Below are 17,396 nucleotides of genomic sequence, written 5' to 3' on the forward strand. Positions count from 1 at the left end.
TGTTGGGAATGTCCCCAAATAATCACAAACTGTAATTTAGATTAACATGATCCTGAACTGTTAGTGCCAGTGAGCTCTGGGAAGGAATGAATGTACTCCTTCTGGAGGACACCATTTCTATTTTGCCCTTTCTTGTGAGAATGCTCCCAAGAAAAATTTTACGATAAACTGAAAAATAACCAAGCTGGCAAGATAATAAGGCAACATGTATAAAGTTTATCAGAAACAACAGAAAACAGAAGCAGAACAAAAAACTTCAGATAATTAACTTAGATGCGGAGCATTAAAAAAAAAAAAAGGAAGAGAAACAGAAAAAAAAGAAAAATAGGCTTACTTCATTATTAGAATAAAAATAAGCTTGGCAGAATCAGCATGTAACAGGAAATTATTTTTAAAATTAATGCATACAGTATTGAGAGATCATTACAGTAACTGGGGTGAAAAATATAACAACTGAAATTTGAAACTCAGTGAATGAGTGTGGCAGCAGATTAGCCACAAAACAGAGAATTAGCAAAATGGAAGTGGAGGCAAAAGAATTCTGAAAGTAGTGCAGAGAGAAAAAAAATGGTAGGAAACATAAGAGTTTAAGAGGTACAGATGAAGAGTTAGAAGGTCTAAAATATATTTAATTTGCATTCCAAGGTATGGGGGTACAAGTTCAGGGTACAAGAGTAGAGAGGACCAAGGGCACAGAGAGAAAAGCTCTGAGCCAAGGAGCAAGGCTTTGTATTTACTCCCAGTATCAGGGGGCATGACAGTGACTTGTGACTCAATGAAACAAACTCCTGATGTTTTCACCTCATCCAAAGCCTTATCTAGGGTAGCAAGGTCATTATTACTGACCCCATCAATTTTGAGGTCTCCTATCTCAGCAGTCACATTGCTTTCTGGGTTGGCTCATGAGGTCTGTATGACTGATTTGGGCTTGCACAGTGGCAACTATTTTTAGGAGTCCATCTTTTTTTTTTAATTGAAGTGTAGTTAATTTACAATGTTGTGTTAGTTTTAAGTGTACTGCAAAGTTATTCAGTTTTATATATATATAAATATATATATAGATAATATATATTTTATATAAATACATATAATATATATATGTATAATATATATACATATATTCTTTTTCAGATTTAAGATTTAGGAATCCATCTTAACTCTTGGCATCTCCTGTTATTACAAGAAAATAGCTCAAGTTTTCTCCGTAGGAAGAGTGACTTCGCTATTTTTCCCTTCATATAAAAGTTTTTTAATCCCAGGAAAGTCTAGTCTTGCAATATTCACATGATTTCTTTTGTTTTTCTAGTACCATTTTAACACTTTCTCTCTGTTACTCTTGCCCACTAAGCTTTAAGTTGGGCTGTCTCTACTCTAGGAAGTTTTCCAGGTTTGCAAGGCTGATTGAATTAGTTTATCTACATTCCTTTGAGTCAGTTTCTTATTTTCTGATGGGTCACCTTTATCAGCATTATTAAAACAACCTTCACCGTAAGAGGCCAAACACCAGCCAATGTTCCATCTATAATTTCCCATGGGAATTGATCTCTCTCATGGATTTCTTCTGAAAGTGCCAAAGCTCTCTTACAGCAGCCAAGATCCACTGCAAAAAAAAAAAAACCCTGATGCCAAATGAATTTAAGTTTGGCATCATAGACTGTAGGAGGGGCTGAGCTGTAAGAAGGCTAGGCTGTTACCATCCTTCTTAACAAGCCTTATGTGCCTGGTCCCCTCATCTCCCAAGCAAACCAGCTAAGATTCAAATGATTTGCTCGGTTTTGCAACAGAGGTCATGAATATCCCTTGTTTCACCTGTGTGGGTGCACATCTCTATAACTGTTTTCTTAGAGGGTCAGAAACATCTGCCCTCTGCCACCCTCAAACAAATCTTAGTCTCAGTTGTGACAATGGGAAAGACCTGAGGCTGACTGCCGGATTGGTAAGGAAGTCCTCCCCCAGCCCCAGCTGACAAGACAGTTGGCAACACCCAGACAGTGTTTGGGCATCTATCTGTATTTGAACCTTCTTCCTGGTACTCTTCTTGCAACCACCTCTCCAGTTCTTCCTCATCAACAGGCAATAAAGCAGAGGACCATTTATTGCCCAGTTGACCATACGATTTTGTCAACATGTCACTACTGAGTCCCATGAATTTTATTCAAATCCCATTAGTTAGCCCACAAGGTCCATTTCTTTCCTCTTCCAAAACGCCAGATCCCTGTAAGCATATCACCTATGTTGCCAAAAACCATCAACAAATCTCTGAGAGGTCAGCTAGTCTGCCAAGCTTCATGGATGCTGGCAGATGACACAAGGCAGAGATCAAAGGTGAGTTTATTGCAAATGCAGTACCAAAGTATCAGCATTTATACCATTTTTCTGAGCTCCAGTTCTTACAAGGTGACATGAATTTGGGCCATATGGTGACATGAATGGGGCCTTGTATGACAGGAGAAGGGCTCTGAGCTTTGGGAACCTAAATATTTTACACTGGACAGTGAGCACAGATGCCCTTTTTTCTAGAAAGAAATGACCATCTCTATCTTCCAGGGCTGTAAGCACACCTGTTACTTGCTTCAGAGGGAGACATTAACTCTACTATCCAAGTCTATTCTCTATAAAAATATCATTTAAAAGATCACCTGGGGAGGGCTTCCCTGGTGGCACAGTGGTTGAGAATCTGCCTGCCAATGCAGGGGACACGGGTTCAAACCCTGGTCCGGGAAGATCCCACATGCCGCAGAGCACCTAAGCCCATGGGCCACAACTACTGAGCCTGAGCTCTAGAGCCCGTGAGCCACAACTACTGAGCCAGCATGCCTAGAGTCCGTGCTCTGCAACAAGAGAAGCCACCGCAATGAGAAGCCCGCGCACCGCAACAAAGAGTAGTCCCCGCGGGCCGCAGCTAGAGAAAGCCCACGCGCAGCAACGAAGACCCAACACAGCCAAAAAAAAAAAAAAATAGATAAAAGATCATCTGGAACAAAGGGCAGTCAGTGCCCCTGCTTGCAAGATGTACAGAAAAAAAAAAAAAAGAGAGAGAGACCCATGTAGAATTATCTCCCAATATATCACAAGTTAAAGAAGAAAATTTCAGGAATAAATTGTTTTACTGCATTAATTTTTACCACCAGAGAGCTGTTGTACCACTCTTTCTGTTAGAATTATTTGGTGATACCCTAAATCACATGCACTTAACTATAACATGCAATGTGCAAATATGATTTTTCATATTTTTTTCAAAAAAAAAAAAAAGCTTGAAGCCCCTTTTGGAACGAAGGTTCTTCAGAGGTGGCTAAATTGTATCCATTATCTAAATCAAATATTTTAAAAAGGGAAGGGAAGGAGGAAGTAGAAGAATAGTATAATGAGGTGGGGGGTGGGGAAGGCCCTGCGCTGTGGCGGGAAAGTGGCGGGAAAGCGGCGGGAAAGCTCCTCCCGGAGCCTGGGGCGCTGGAGGCGCCGCCGCGGCCGCAGCTGACGCAGTTTCTGGCCGAGAAGCTGGTCACCATTATCCCGAACTTCAGTCCGGACAAGATCTTCTAACTGGGGGCGACCTGGGGCTCTTCCACCCTGACTCACCAGTAGAGGTGGCCCTGTGGCTGGCGATCGACCCGACACCAAGATGGATGCGTTGGCTGCTTCCTCGCGAGTGGAGGGAAGTGGGAAAGTTGGAGAAGATGAGGGATCAGGAAGGAAAAGGAAGAAACGTTTCCCTCTACGCCTAGCCCTTAATCCAGGGAACTTACCAAACTCCTGTTAAATCAGGCTTCGGACAACATCCCCAAGGCGCATGAGATCCGGACCCCGATGGAGGACGCGCAGGACAGTCGCGTAGCCAAGCTCCCGTGTGTGCTGACGCCTTCGTGACACAGCAGGCGGCCCGCGCCAGGCTGGATAACTTGACCTCGATGCAGGTCAACACCCGTGGGGCTTTCCTCTCACCAGCACTCGATCCCGTGGACAAACTCCGCACAGACCTGCAGCCTTCACACAGCGCCCAGTCTCGAGACTTCCAGGCAGAGACGGGTTTGTGGAGGCCCGTGTCTGGGGCAGGAGGCCCGCCAGCAGTGTGTGAGCGCTCAGGACGCGATCAAGGGACGCCCATTCCTGGGAGTTCTTGAACCGCTTTTGAACGTCTGAAAAAAAGTGCAGTGGAGCAAGGAATGGATTTATAACATTGTTAGACAGCAACGGGCTTGTGGTGACTTTCTGTAATTCCACATCTGTATCTTGGAGCCAGCTGTCCTTTTACAAAGGAAAGAAAAAAACTTTGGCAAAATAAGCGGTTTTCCCCGGCGGAAGCTCCAGTCTCCTGATCAGAACTGCCATGCGCAGGTGAGTGTTCGGTGACTTCACGTGTTGCTTTTGAAAGATGGAGGTATAGCAGGAGTGCGGAAGTGGCTAGGCCTTTTTTTTTTCTTTCCTTTTTTGTTTCCTTCTTGAACCTGATCCCTTGGGCTAAATTTAGAGTCTCCTACAAAGGTGGTTCATCCAGAGAAAGAGAGCCATTGAGTGGGTAGTGACGGTGACCCATGTTTATCATCTAAGCCCTGATACACAATAAAGATGGCATCAAGCCAAGTCTCTATTGGGTTTTCCTGCCTAACTGTCACGTGAAAGGAGCAAGCCAGGGGGCTAGAATGACTTCTTAGACCAAACTGAGAGGTTTAGCAGGCAGCTGGAAACTTTAGACCAACACTCTGGATGTCTCTTGTTCTCTTTGCTACTTTTGGGTAAGGTCTAAAGGGTTGCTTAGCACCAAGAGGAAAGTCCGGGAAAAATTAATTCCATGTTATCAAGTGTGTGAGTGAAGACATGATGCCAGGGGGAAAAGTGGGACCTGTGACATGGTTCTTGATGGACTGAGGCAAAAGACTGTTATAGGCAGCAGAGGCTCAGTTGAGGGCAATTTTTTTTTTTTTTTTTTTTTTTTTTTTTTTTGCCCTAGGAGGAAAAGTTTCATCTGTAGCATTTTGGAATTGCTAAGTTCCTTACAGAAAGTATATTACTGAGAGAGGAAATGCTTGTCTAGTCATGCAATGAGTAGGTTCAGTAACCAGCTGGTTTTGGACGGTAGCACCATTGGTGAAAAGCAGAAGCATGCCATCTCGAGGGTTTTTTAAAGAGTCTATGTGTGTGTCAGCTGAGCCTAAAGAATATCTACTGGGATTTTCCCTTCAGTGTTTAAATTCCAAACTTACTCAAGCTACACGAGCACTATTTCTCCATTCCACATTGGTACCCAGATGTTCCTCTAACAAGCAGCTGATGGTTATTATTTGAACACTGAAGGGCCAGACATGAAGGGATTAGGACCTAGAAGACCTGGTCTCCACCGTTTAAGAGATGACAGGACTTGCCTTTTCATCTCACCCTTATGTGGAATCCTTCAGATTTAATCTGGGGAATCTTCTAGAGTGAAACCACAAGTTTTTGTGGAGGTTGAGGAGATCTGCATGTCTCAGATCTCACCCTGAAACACTTTTTTTTACAATCTGTCTGAGGTACAATCGAATCTGTCTTTACACTTTACCTGTAAATCTCTGTAATTGTTGAGCTTTTATTTTTATTTTTGACTTCATTATAACATAAAAAAAAAGATTTTTCTCTTAATAGTATTATGAAATGACTGCAAGTAAAAACGTTAAACAATACAGAGATATGAATGATGGAAGAAAGTGAACACTCAGTTAGATCGGCACAATGGAGTGAGAACCAGAAATCACACAGCAAGAATACGTTTTGGCTTTGCAGCTAAAGTAGATTTTGGCAGAATTCGATTTATTACTCTGAAGTGTTCCTGTCTTTTGAAAATAAATATTGAGGATGATTCTGTAGTGTGGACTGATACAAAGGAAGTCAAATAAATTGGGAAAAAAGTAGAGATATCTCAATTTTAAGTTTAAGAGAGGCAGTATTAAAATAGTACAAACAAACAAAGGGACAATGTGCATATTGTAAGGCTAGTCTTCTTTGGGGAAAAGAATACGTGAAAAGAAAGGTGAAAAAAACCCTCTCTTTTTACTACTGGACATTTTAAAAACTAAATAACTTTATGTGACTAAAATAACCTTAACAAAGAAACTCATATACTTAAAATTTGCATAAATTTAGATTAACCTGACAACTTTAGATTCAGAAAAGTATTAAGGGCCATCACTCTGGTTGTATTCTTTTCTTCCCTTTATTTATTTATTTTTTAATTGAAGTATAGTTGATTTACAATGTTGTATTAGTTTCAGGTGAACATCAAAGTGATTCAGTTATATACATATATATATATATAAATCTATTATTTTCAGATTCTTTTCCATTATAGGTTATTACAAGATATTGAATATAGTTCCCTGCGCTATACAGTACGTCCTTGTTGTTTACCTATTTTATATATAGTAGTGTGTATATGTCAATCCCAAACTCCTAATTTATCCCTTCCCCTTTCCCTTTCCCCTTTGGTAACCATAAGTTTGTCTTCTATGTCTGAGTGTCTGTTTCTGTTTTTTAAATAAGTTCATTTGTATCATTTTTATAGATTCCACATATAAGTGTATAATATGATATTTGTCTTTGTCTGACTTAACTTCACTTGGTTTATTTTTGTATCTGAGTTCTGAGTAATGTGAAATGACAGAGTGACAGAGACAAAAAAAAAGACGGAGGAAGAAGAGGAGGGGGAAGTGGAAGAGGGGGAGGAAGGAAGGGAAAAAGAAGACAAACAGAATAAAGGAATAAAAGAAGGACGGAAGGGAAGGGGAGAGAGAGAGAGAGCCCTTGTTTAGTGCCAAAACAAATGACCTATAATGGTGTTGCAGTTAATAAAGTTGGATCAAAAAAATTAAGTTTATTGGTAGAGTTTATAATCTTCAGAACACTAATATATGATCTGTTTGGTTGCTTTGACTATTAAAAAATAAAAACAGGGGCTTCCATGGTGGCGCAGTGGTTGAGAGTCCGCCTGCCGATGCAGGGGACACGGGTTCGTGCCCCAGTCCGGGAAGATCCCACATGCCGCGCGGCGGCTGGGCCTGTGAGCCATGGCCACTGAGCCAGCGCGTCCGGAGCCTGTGCTCCGCAACGGGAGAGGCCACAACAGTGAGAGGCCCGCGTACCGCAAAAAATAAATAAATAAATAACTAAAAATAAATAAATAAATAACAGTCTGTAATTGTACATCAGTAACACAAAAATGGAGGCAGGTTCAAAACCAGCTATGATTACAGTCAACGCCTAAGTCCACTCACTCCCAGCTCCTCTCTATCCAACCTCAACATCTACTCCTCAGACTAGAACAGCAGGGAAAAGTCAATATTTGTATTGAATCGTTTTTAGACTTCTAAAAAGATAAATATTAACAGGTTGGAATCAAGTGAATTACTCAATTACATACCAACAGTTTCCAAAGCATATTCATTACGTTCTAGAATTGTAGTAGATTTATTTATTTTTTTCAAAGATATTTGGCTCAATAATTTAAAACTAAGTTGTTTTTACTCTTGCACTCTCTTTTGGGGAGGAAGGCTATAAAAGTGTCCTGAATGTCAGTCGCTTCCATAAAAATAATTTTAGAAAGTAGCTTTTTCATCAGTGTTATTAGAACATTAAAAGATTTATTTACAGAGCTAAAGTTTACTCCAATGTTCATCTTCCCTTTATCTATCCTCTATATCTATTCGCAGTGTCCTCTCCGAAAGGCTGTATTACTATTACTATCAGAAGCAGTGGGTTGAAAGTTGGACTGTTACATTTGATATTCCTTTACTGACTACACCTTTGAATTTTGCAGTGCTAGTCAAATGATATACTATATAAACTGTTAGACATAACAGTCTAGTAACTGTTAATAAATAGTCTTTAATAACTTGAGAGTCTGTCAGAATTCAGACATTTTGTGTTATTGCCTCCTATTCAAAGGAAAATTACTTGCACCATTTTGGTGTATTGATTTGTCTTTTTTGTTGTTTCCTGAAGAAGGTCTATTACTGAACTGAAAGAAATATTCAACAGTCACTTTGCTCTGACTCTCAGCAAGAAGAAATTGTTTTAATATGATTACAAATTGAAGAGTAACATTAAATCTGCCATCCCTTCCTTGGTCAGCTCCAGTTATGCTTTTTAATTTGAAACTATCTTCTAAGAAGTTACAAACAAAACATCAAATACCTGGGAAGTTGCAAGGGCCTTCACTTTCCATTTTAAAGTTAACAATTTTCATAAAATATTTCATGACAAACGACATCAACTCAAATATCATGTTGCTTCTCATAAGATTTTCTTTTGCATTATTGAGTACTGGGTAAATAAGCCTGAGAATGTTAGCAAATTTGAACACATTTGTTTGAGTCCACGTGCTGCTCTACAGTGGCTCCCCTGAAAATAGAAACAATTACTCCACATTCTCCTTCAATTAGGGCAAATCTCCGCTTGGCCATACTTCATAGAAACATCGCATTTTATTTTCTACCTACTAAAAGCTGACTATTGCAGGCTCTCCACACTAAACTAAAGGTGATAGTTTTAAGATTGTCTCTTTTGTATCCCACTAAATGTTTCCAACTGTTCCCTTCACTAATATTTAAACAGCCTAGTATAAAAACAGAAAGAAGAAATAGAAATGTCCTTTCCAGGGTCACGAAGCTCTAGTCACCTTTGAAATCGATTGGCAGGAAGTAGGCAACTCTGTCCCCTCATCTTTCTATCAATCTACCAAACAGCATGGCAGCAGTCACTTACACCCTAGGAAGAAATCAAGGCCCTGAATAACTGCCTGGTCGTTGTGTTATTTAGCTTTGCCAATGTCAGTTCAAAGTGTTTTCATCCTTCAGTGTTTTCTCAACCTGGCAGAAAAATGGGTAATGGATGATGATGTGGATGACAAAGTGGGTGGATTCTGCAACTGATGAAGAGGAGAGAGAATTTGATAAGGAAAGCACTTCTGAGTCCACAGCATTATGTATATAATCTCAAATAAACACACACACAACACACACACACACACACACACACACGGGGAGCCCCTTTGTTGCTGCATTGCTGCTTAATGCTCTCTTAATGGTCATGCCATCTTAGCTTTCTGCTTACACAAGATGGTAAGACACGCAGACACACAACGTGTGTTAATAATAAGGATTATTGCTATTTCCCCAGTAAATGTTTAAGGTAGATTGACAAATCCTTGCATTTTCAATTTCCAGTTTATTTGAATCTCTTAGATCACTATGAGAAATTATTACTATTAGTAATAATCCCTATTTTGTATATAAAGAACAAAACTGGATAAGAAGTAACTTAAATGTATGTCCACTAACCATCTGGTATGTTATCATGATAGGATGTATTACACATTTACCTACAAATGAGAATAACATTTTAGATTGTAAGTTGTATATTATGACAAACCCACGAGAAGTAATCAGAAGAAAAAGAAAAGGGTAAGAGCATGGTGTCAGGAGAACAAATGGAACCGAATGTGTTTAGTTGATGAAGTAAATATATTTCGTTCATCTCTCACTTGCTCTGTATTCTTTCCCTCTAATTCTTCCCCATCACCACATTTTCCTTTACCTTTTCTTTCTCTATTGTTTGAGTCACTGTTATCTTCATGGTTTTCCCAAATATCACTGACCTGAAGTAGGTATTTGTTGATAGTATTTTTATTTTTGGAATGGTTGATTTGTTTCCTTGCCTCTAACCTGTGTTTATCCATTTTTCTTTGAACTTTTTTATTGAACACCTGTGATGTACCCAGTCCAGTGCTAAGAGGACAAGACAATACAACACAGTCCCATGTACCTTATAACAGGACATGTGCCCTATTAGGTGGACACTCAAGACTCACTTTGCTTATTTCCTCCTTTGGTTTCCACTCAAACAAGTCCTATTGTCTTTCTCAATTTTGCCTGGTTAATGTTTGTTACTGTTTCAATTCTCCGTTTAAACATCACTTTCTCCAAGAGGACTTTCTTAAACCTCTAGAGTAGATTAGATATGGTAGCTATTTGCTACCATAGCAAATAGCTATTTGCTATTTGCTACCATAAAAACTTGTCTGTACAAGGTTTGTCACTAAAAGCTGTCTTGCTGTTCAATATATTTTTGTTGTTTTAACGTAACTCAAGAAATATGAACTTAAAATAGTAAAGGTCATATTGTTTTTCATCATAGTTTTATTTTCATCTTTCAAAGAATGCATCAAACATTTTAAAGCTAAGAAGGATAAGTATATATGTACAAAGGACGTCAAGATCCTATTAAATATAGTATATTAAACCCTCATCTCCCACACCCCTCTCTCTCATTTTTTGGCTCATCAAATATACAACCACAGTGCAGAAATTTTAAAGAAGATAAAAATCATGAAAATCCATTATGGTGTTTTTTTCACTTTTTGTTGGAACATATAAATGAAAATGATCACAACTGCTGAGGCTAAAAAGTAGATGTGCAACAAAGTTGAGCAACGCATGCATTGATTTTACTTAACAAGTTGGACAATCAGCTTTCTCCAACCTGAAAGTTATGGAATTATTGCAGAAGTTCCATAAATCTCACAGGTACCAATCTCTGTGTTTAACCCAGGTAAATATTGTGGTCTTTGCCAGCCATCCAACACAAAGCAGATTCCAACCTTTGTCTAACTCATACAACAGCGTCAAAGGCCATGCTGGTGATCGGAACCTTGAACAAGAGATGTGGCTTCTGTGTTCAATGGTTATTGATACGCTACATAAGTGTAAATTTGGTGCTAGTGGGAATATTATCTCGAGCTATTTCTAATTGTTATTCCTGCTTATTCTGCCCTCCAAAACAGTGATGTGTGCCTCCAATTTGGAATAGATTTTCTGTCTGTCCTTCCTACCTTCAAAGAATTCTTAGACCCTATTGATAGTCATTTTTCTCCTTAGATCATGTTTCTAAGGAGAATGAAGGGAAAAGGCAAATAACCCCCTATGTCATTTGCTACATAATTGCTAGTATGACAGGTAAGGAGAAGAAAATGCTAATTTAATTTTTTATTCTTCTTCTATCTTCTGGGATAAAAAAAGATTTATAAAATAAAGCACTAATAATATAACAGTATCACTCCTCCAATTAATAGCAATAATACACTGTGAGTTAAATCATTTTCATTTTTCTGCAAGTCAGATAAAAGATGCATAGGGCTCATGTGAAGCAACATAAAGCTTCATCTGTGTTTGAAGCCATAAAGCTTTGTAAAAATGACTACTTTACTGTTAAAGTGAGAAATAGCCTTTTAGCTATGTATGATAAGCAGGCATTACTGAGAGAAAGAAAATAATTTCTAATTTTGAATAAATATTTTGTGTATTATACTCATTTCCCAGCAATACAAAGAAATATTACCCTGGATTAGAATATGAAGAAAAAGATTAGTTTTCTTATGTGAGTCACTAAAATACCAAATTATTCTGTAATTATAGTTTCTCTATGCTTTAGTGCACATAGATTTTTAATTAAATCAACACTTAAGATAATTTTCTAGTACATAAATTTCGTGGTTTTCAAAAATACCTAATGAGAATTTCAGTCTAAACAAAATAAAGATTGCGGGAGGTGATGTATGTTCATCTTCAACTAATTTTTCAGTTCTTTCTCTTGGGGCCTCTTAATTTTTCATATTTGCTAAAGGAGGTTTTAGTAGTAACCCATCATTCGCAACTTAAATTTCTTTAGACATCGTTTTATACTTTCGTATAAGGTGTAGTTAGTGAGGAAATTCTATCTTCTTTGTCAAATTTTTTCTTAGATTTTTTTATGTGAGAGTCTTCTACTTATTATAGATATTTTAAGTTTTGGAATAAAATGTTGACCCTTAAAAAAATTGGCATATAAATTCAATATCCTCCTATAGTTCATGAACTTATGACTCATTTCCTGATAAATATGATACTTCATAATTAAGACAGTGTTTACCTCACAAAAAATACTCCAAATCTTGATCACTGGGGAAAAACAGTCATCCAATAAGTGATTCCAAAAAATTTTTATTTTTATGTTTCAGGCAGATGTATGTTTCACAATTACAATACTTGTCATAGATGGTACTTCAGATAAATAAAAGCCAGTAAATACAGGGTCACAGATTAAAGGAATACTGACAGAGGGTTGGCATTCTTATGTTTCTGTCCTGCCAAGATGTTTAATCAGAAAAGGACATGGGAGGTCATTTCCTTATCATACAGAATCAGGAACAAGCCTCTTGTAGCAGCAGTGCAAAACTTTTATGGAAATGTTACTTGTGCTTATCAATGCATAGCTGACATTATTTCTGTTATCAGAGACTAAGCAAAACCCTGTTATTGCCCTATAACTATAAAATGTTAAAAGAAAAAGTGAGGGCTTTGTTTCATAGTTTGCTAGTGTTGGCAAAAATAAAATGTTACTTCCACAGCATAAAATTGACAGTTCTTCCCCTTCTAAAAGTGCAGACTCTTATTAACATTTTGTGTGTAAAACGTGCAAAATTTAAGAGTGCTTTGAAAATGTATATCTGTAGATGGGTTAAGTATATAAATAATTGCAAATTGCACAAATTGCATAATAGACAATACAGCTTCAGGTGGGATTTGTCATTTATATCTGTGATGTAACCATCTCAAAAGTGAGTGACATACATATTTCCTTTGTCTAATTTTTCCATTTCTCTCCCATGTCCTCATCTAGGATTATAATCTTCCCTACTCAGAATGGCAGATGCCAATTGCAGGTGATTTTGTCTACTTTTCTAATGGAAAAGTAGAAGAAATTATGATTAATCTTGGAACCAGATTATAGATTTGGTTGCATTTCTGACATTTTTCTAGCAACTGATTTGGACCAAATCTTCAGGGTTATTCTGGTTTTACCCAAACCTGATCTGGACTCTTTCAAGTGGGAGAACCTCCAAGTGGGGGAACTCTGATACTATACTAGACACACATCCTTCTTGGATAAGCCATTGGAGGATGGCATCCAGGAAAAAAATCCTTTCAGATCATACTTACATGAGGACATTTGTTTTCTGAGGCTTAAAATGGGAAATAAAAACTCTAAAGCTTAGCATTTTCTTAGTGGATAACATATTTAAAAATATGTTTAACAGAATAGGCCACTTTAAAGGAAAATGCTATCACTATAGATGTAAGATAGTAGTCTTATATTCCTAATTATATATTAATCTCAAAGAATACAAAGCAAAGTATTTTAAACTACTAAACCTGTATATTACAATATTCTTTTTTTTTTTTTTTTTTTTTGCGGTACGCGGGCCTCTCACTGTTGTGGCCTCTCCCGTTGCGGAGCACAGGCTCCGGACGCGCAGGCTCAGCGGCCATGGCTCACGGGCCCAGCCGCTCCGCGGCATGTGGGATCTTCCTGGACCGGGGCACGAACCCGTGTCCCCTGCATCGGCAGGCGGACCCTCAACCACTGCGCCACCAGGGAAGCCCACAATCTTCTCTTTTTATGCTTTCTTTCCTCTCCTTTGACTCTCACATACTAAAAAGACCCGGTAAGGAGCTGGGAATCCTTTAGGATTATAACATGCCATTAGAAACTGTCTCAATACACATACTTTAGTAAATATGTAGAATCACAGCATGCGACTCTTCAATTTTATATCTATAAATAAATCACCATTCTGATTGCAGCCAAGAGTAAAGAAAAAGAAGAAAAGTTTAGTTTTTCAAACAACTTTTCTTTTTCATTACAAGGCCAATAGATGTAGGTAGGAAGCTAATTCGGCTTTTCAGTTTCTTGATTGCTCTAGATCTATCAACTATTCACCTTCATGTTAGTGACTTCGTTAAATTCTGATTTAGAAGCTAATTTGAAAGAAGCCTGACCTTTGAAATAGTGTGACAAGAGGGCTAAGGAAGGAGGTGGAGAAGATACTGCTGAGCAGATCTCAAATCATATTTATGTTTTAAAAGCTACCTAATGAGCTATTCACCACTCACAATTTAGCATTTTAATCCAAATTTTCACTTGAAAGTAGCCCCTGCTGACTCAAAAGTGTTATAACATGCAGTGGCCAGGTGGGGGAGAAATGCAGCCTTATCCCTTTGAAGCCTGGCTGCCCAAGATCAATAGGAGCTCACAGGTGGCCAGACTTCAAAGAGGAGGTGCTGGGTTGCTGTTTCTGTCGAGTCCCTGTAGCATTTATTTCCACACACCCCCGACAGTGGCTTGAAATTGGCTTTCATGTTAGACTTTCACTTAAGAGAGTAAATGAAGAGCATTAGAGGCAGATCTTGATTAAAAGAATTTTAAAAGAAGCTAACATCTTGAGAGGACCAGCCACCTTTTAAAAGCACCTATTAATGCAATTGCTGGGTAGAAGGGAAGGTAAGCCTGCGGGGGAGATTTTTAAAAGCAGCTCACTTACGGGGTTGCATCTGACATTTTAGCAACTAAGCTACATCCCTTCAATGAGCTACAATGGTTGTAAGTAAATTTTTATTCAACATTTTGTAGCTGGGTGTCTATTCAGCAGTGGAGTTAGAGTGAAAAAATGCCCACAGCTGCCAAGTCCAGGTGGAAAGAACACAGTGAGGTTAGTTGAAAAGTAGCAATGATCAACTTTTTAGTCATTAAACATATTTCTGTACAAACAACACAGAAGAATGTAGTTGAGAACATGAACATGTTACATTTGCTGAAATATACATTTTTGCTTTATTTTAATTTTTGTTTTTATAGAAAAATAAAAGTATAAAGGTACAGTTTATATAAAATAGGTATAACAGGATATATAAGTATATCTTATATAATTCATTTTGTAATAACAAGATTCTGAAATAACGAGTAATGTTTCTCTTGTCACAAATAGATCATGTACATCACAAAAACTTTATAAATAATATAAAAACTGGAGGAATTCTTTTTACTCCAGAAAAAATGGTTCTTAGTCTTGGCCACATGTTGAAATCATCAAGATCATCTGGCATGCTTTAAGGAAAAAAAGATGTCAGGGGGCCCATCTGGAGATTTTAATTTAATCAGTCTAGAGTGGGCCTGGGCATAGGAATTTGGAAAGTTCCCCAGGTGATTCTCCTGTGCACTAACAGTGAGAAATGCTGGCCTAGAACAGAGCCTCTCAAATTCTTATGTGTGTATAACCACCTGGGAATCTTGTTAAATTAAATATTCTATTTCAGTTGGTCTGGGGTGGGGTCTAAGATTCTGCAACAAGCTCCCAGGTGATGCCAAGCTGCTGGACTGGTCCCCAGACCACTCTTTGTGGAGAAAGAATTTAGATATTCTCAACTCAAGAGAAGGACATGAGTTGAAATCATTAAAGCATTTGGGTTGAAACTCCCTCTATTTTCATAACCCCCAATCTAACCAGACACCCACTCCCCACCTGCCCCCAGTTGCCTCAATTCCATGTGCCAGTATTTTCTCAGTTTTCAGGGTAGACTTGTTACTGAAGATCACTAAAGCTGGTTTCTGGAGTAATTTCTAGAAGGCTGTGCTAAGATTTTAAAATGTAGTCCCTAATAGAAATTGCATACTGGGATATTTCAAATGAAGAAACTGCTTGCTACAGGCAACGAAAGAAACAATTCTGCATTATTAAACTTCTCCTGTCAGTATGCTGAGCTTGAGGCCAGCAAGAATGCTAAGTGAGGCTGTTACTCTGGACCATATTCATGACTTTTATTCAAGGAAAGGATAAGCTGAGTGAAGAGCCATCTGAACCTAGGAAGAGGACTGGTTATCCATACTGGCAGGGAGGTCAAGCAGTTCTATATTCACAGCAGGGGACGTTTCACCCTGAGTGACCTGCATGGGTCCCAGGCTACTGGCTGTGCAGGTGCTCTAGCCCTGCTATGGAAGTTTCAAGTTCCCGACACAGAGCATCAAACGCACCTTTGAACTTATCTTCCTTTACCCATAGATCTTTTAAATAAACTACGGTATTTGAAAAGTATAAGCAAGAATTCTATACACTGTTCCTGAAGCCTTCTTGTGTTCTCTGAAAATGCGATGTTTTAGAAAGATCCTGGGCTTTTAAATAGGAAAAAGTTAAGTTTGGATGTGAGCACCAACAGAATTTATGACTCTTTGGGAGTATTAGTACAACATCTTTAAGGCTCTCAGTTATCTATTGAGAATCCTCCTTTCCTGCAATGCCCTGGCTACCCAGGAGCCTCAATCTTGAGTTCTGAAGTTGTAGCTTTTGTAATTAGTAAAGTCACGGTTTTCCAAGCTCAAACAGTGCACTAGAGTAAGTGAGTTTAGGAAAGCTTTCAATGCCTGCCACAAATCATGACAGGACACAAACACTTAGATCCTTTCATCAAGGGATGCTCGATAGATTAGACTTATTTCAGGTACCTCTTCCACCCTGCCATTTAGCCTTGCTTTTGACAACCTTGTCTGTTCCGCAAATGTCTTCCTTACTCTGAATCCTGGTGATAAGAATTGGAGTTTATTCCTTCCCAAGAGAACTTGAGAAATCTTATGCAAGTTTACCCACCTGCCCTCTAAATCCTAATAAGAAAAATTAGGAGAGCTATTGCTAAGATACACAAAGAAACAAGGCATCTCACTGAGCATTCATTCATCATTTAATCACTTACTCAGCTAACATGTGGTTGACAATCTTCCAGGAACTGAAGATTTAGAATTTAAAAATATAGACAAAACCGTTGTCCTTTAACTACAGATTCTCTAGATTTGGGGAAAAAAACCTATCATATTATAAGAATAACAGCTGTATTTTGTTGCCAATTTACCATTTATGAGGTATCATGTTAAGGGTCTTTATAGATCTATTTAATCCTCCCAACAGTCTTTTGAGAAGTGCATGGATGACAGCAAACGTAAGCAGGCACCAGACTCACCTGCAGTGCTTGTTAAACTACAGCTTGCTTACCCCTCATTCCCAGAGTTTCTGACTCAGTGTTGGGGGCAGGGTAGTAGAATTTTCATTTTCAAGAAATTCCGAAATGATATTGATGCTGCTAGTCTGGAAACCACACTCTCAGAATTGCTGGATTAGAGAAAAATTTGTAACAAATAAATATAGTTATCATTAATGGTTACATAGTGCGTGCAAAGCACTGTTTTAAACTTTTTAAAAATAAATTTATTTATTTATTTTTGGCTGCGTTGGGTCTTCTTTGCTGCACGCGGGCTTTCTCTAGTTGCGGTGAGCGGGGGCTACTCTTCGTTGTGGTGCGCGGGCTTCTCACTGCGGTGGCTTCTCTTGGTTACAGAGCATGGGCTCTAAGAGCGCAGGCTCAGTAGTTGTGGCGCACGGGCTTAGTTGCTCCGCGGCATGTGGGATCTTCCTGGATCAGGGCTCAAACCTGTGTCCCCAGCATTGGCAGGCGGATTCTTAAACACTGTGCCACCAGGGAAGTCCCTGTTTTAAACATTTTGTGTAAATT

Source organism: Grampus griseus (assembly GCF_964374135.1).
Source record: "Grampus griseus genome assembly, chromosome: 13".
NCBI lineage: Eukaryota > Metazoa > Chordata > Mammalia > Artiodactyla > Delphinidae > Grampus > Grampus griseus.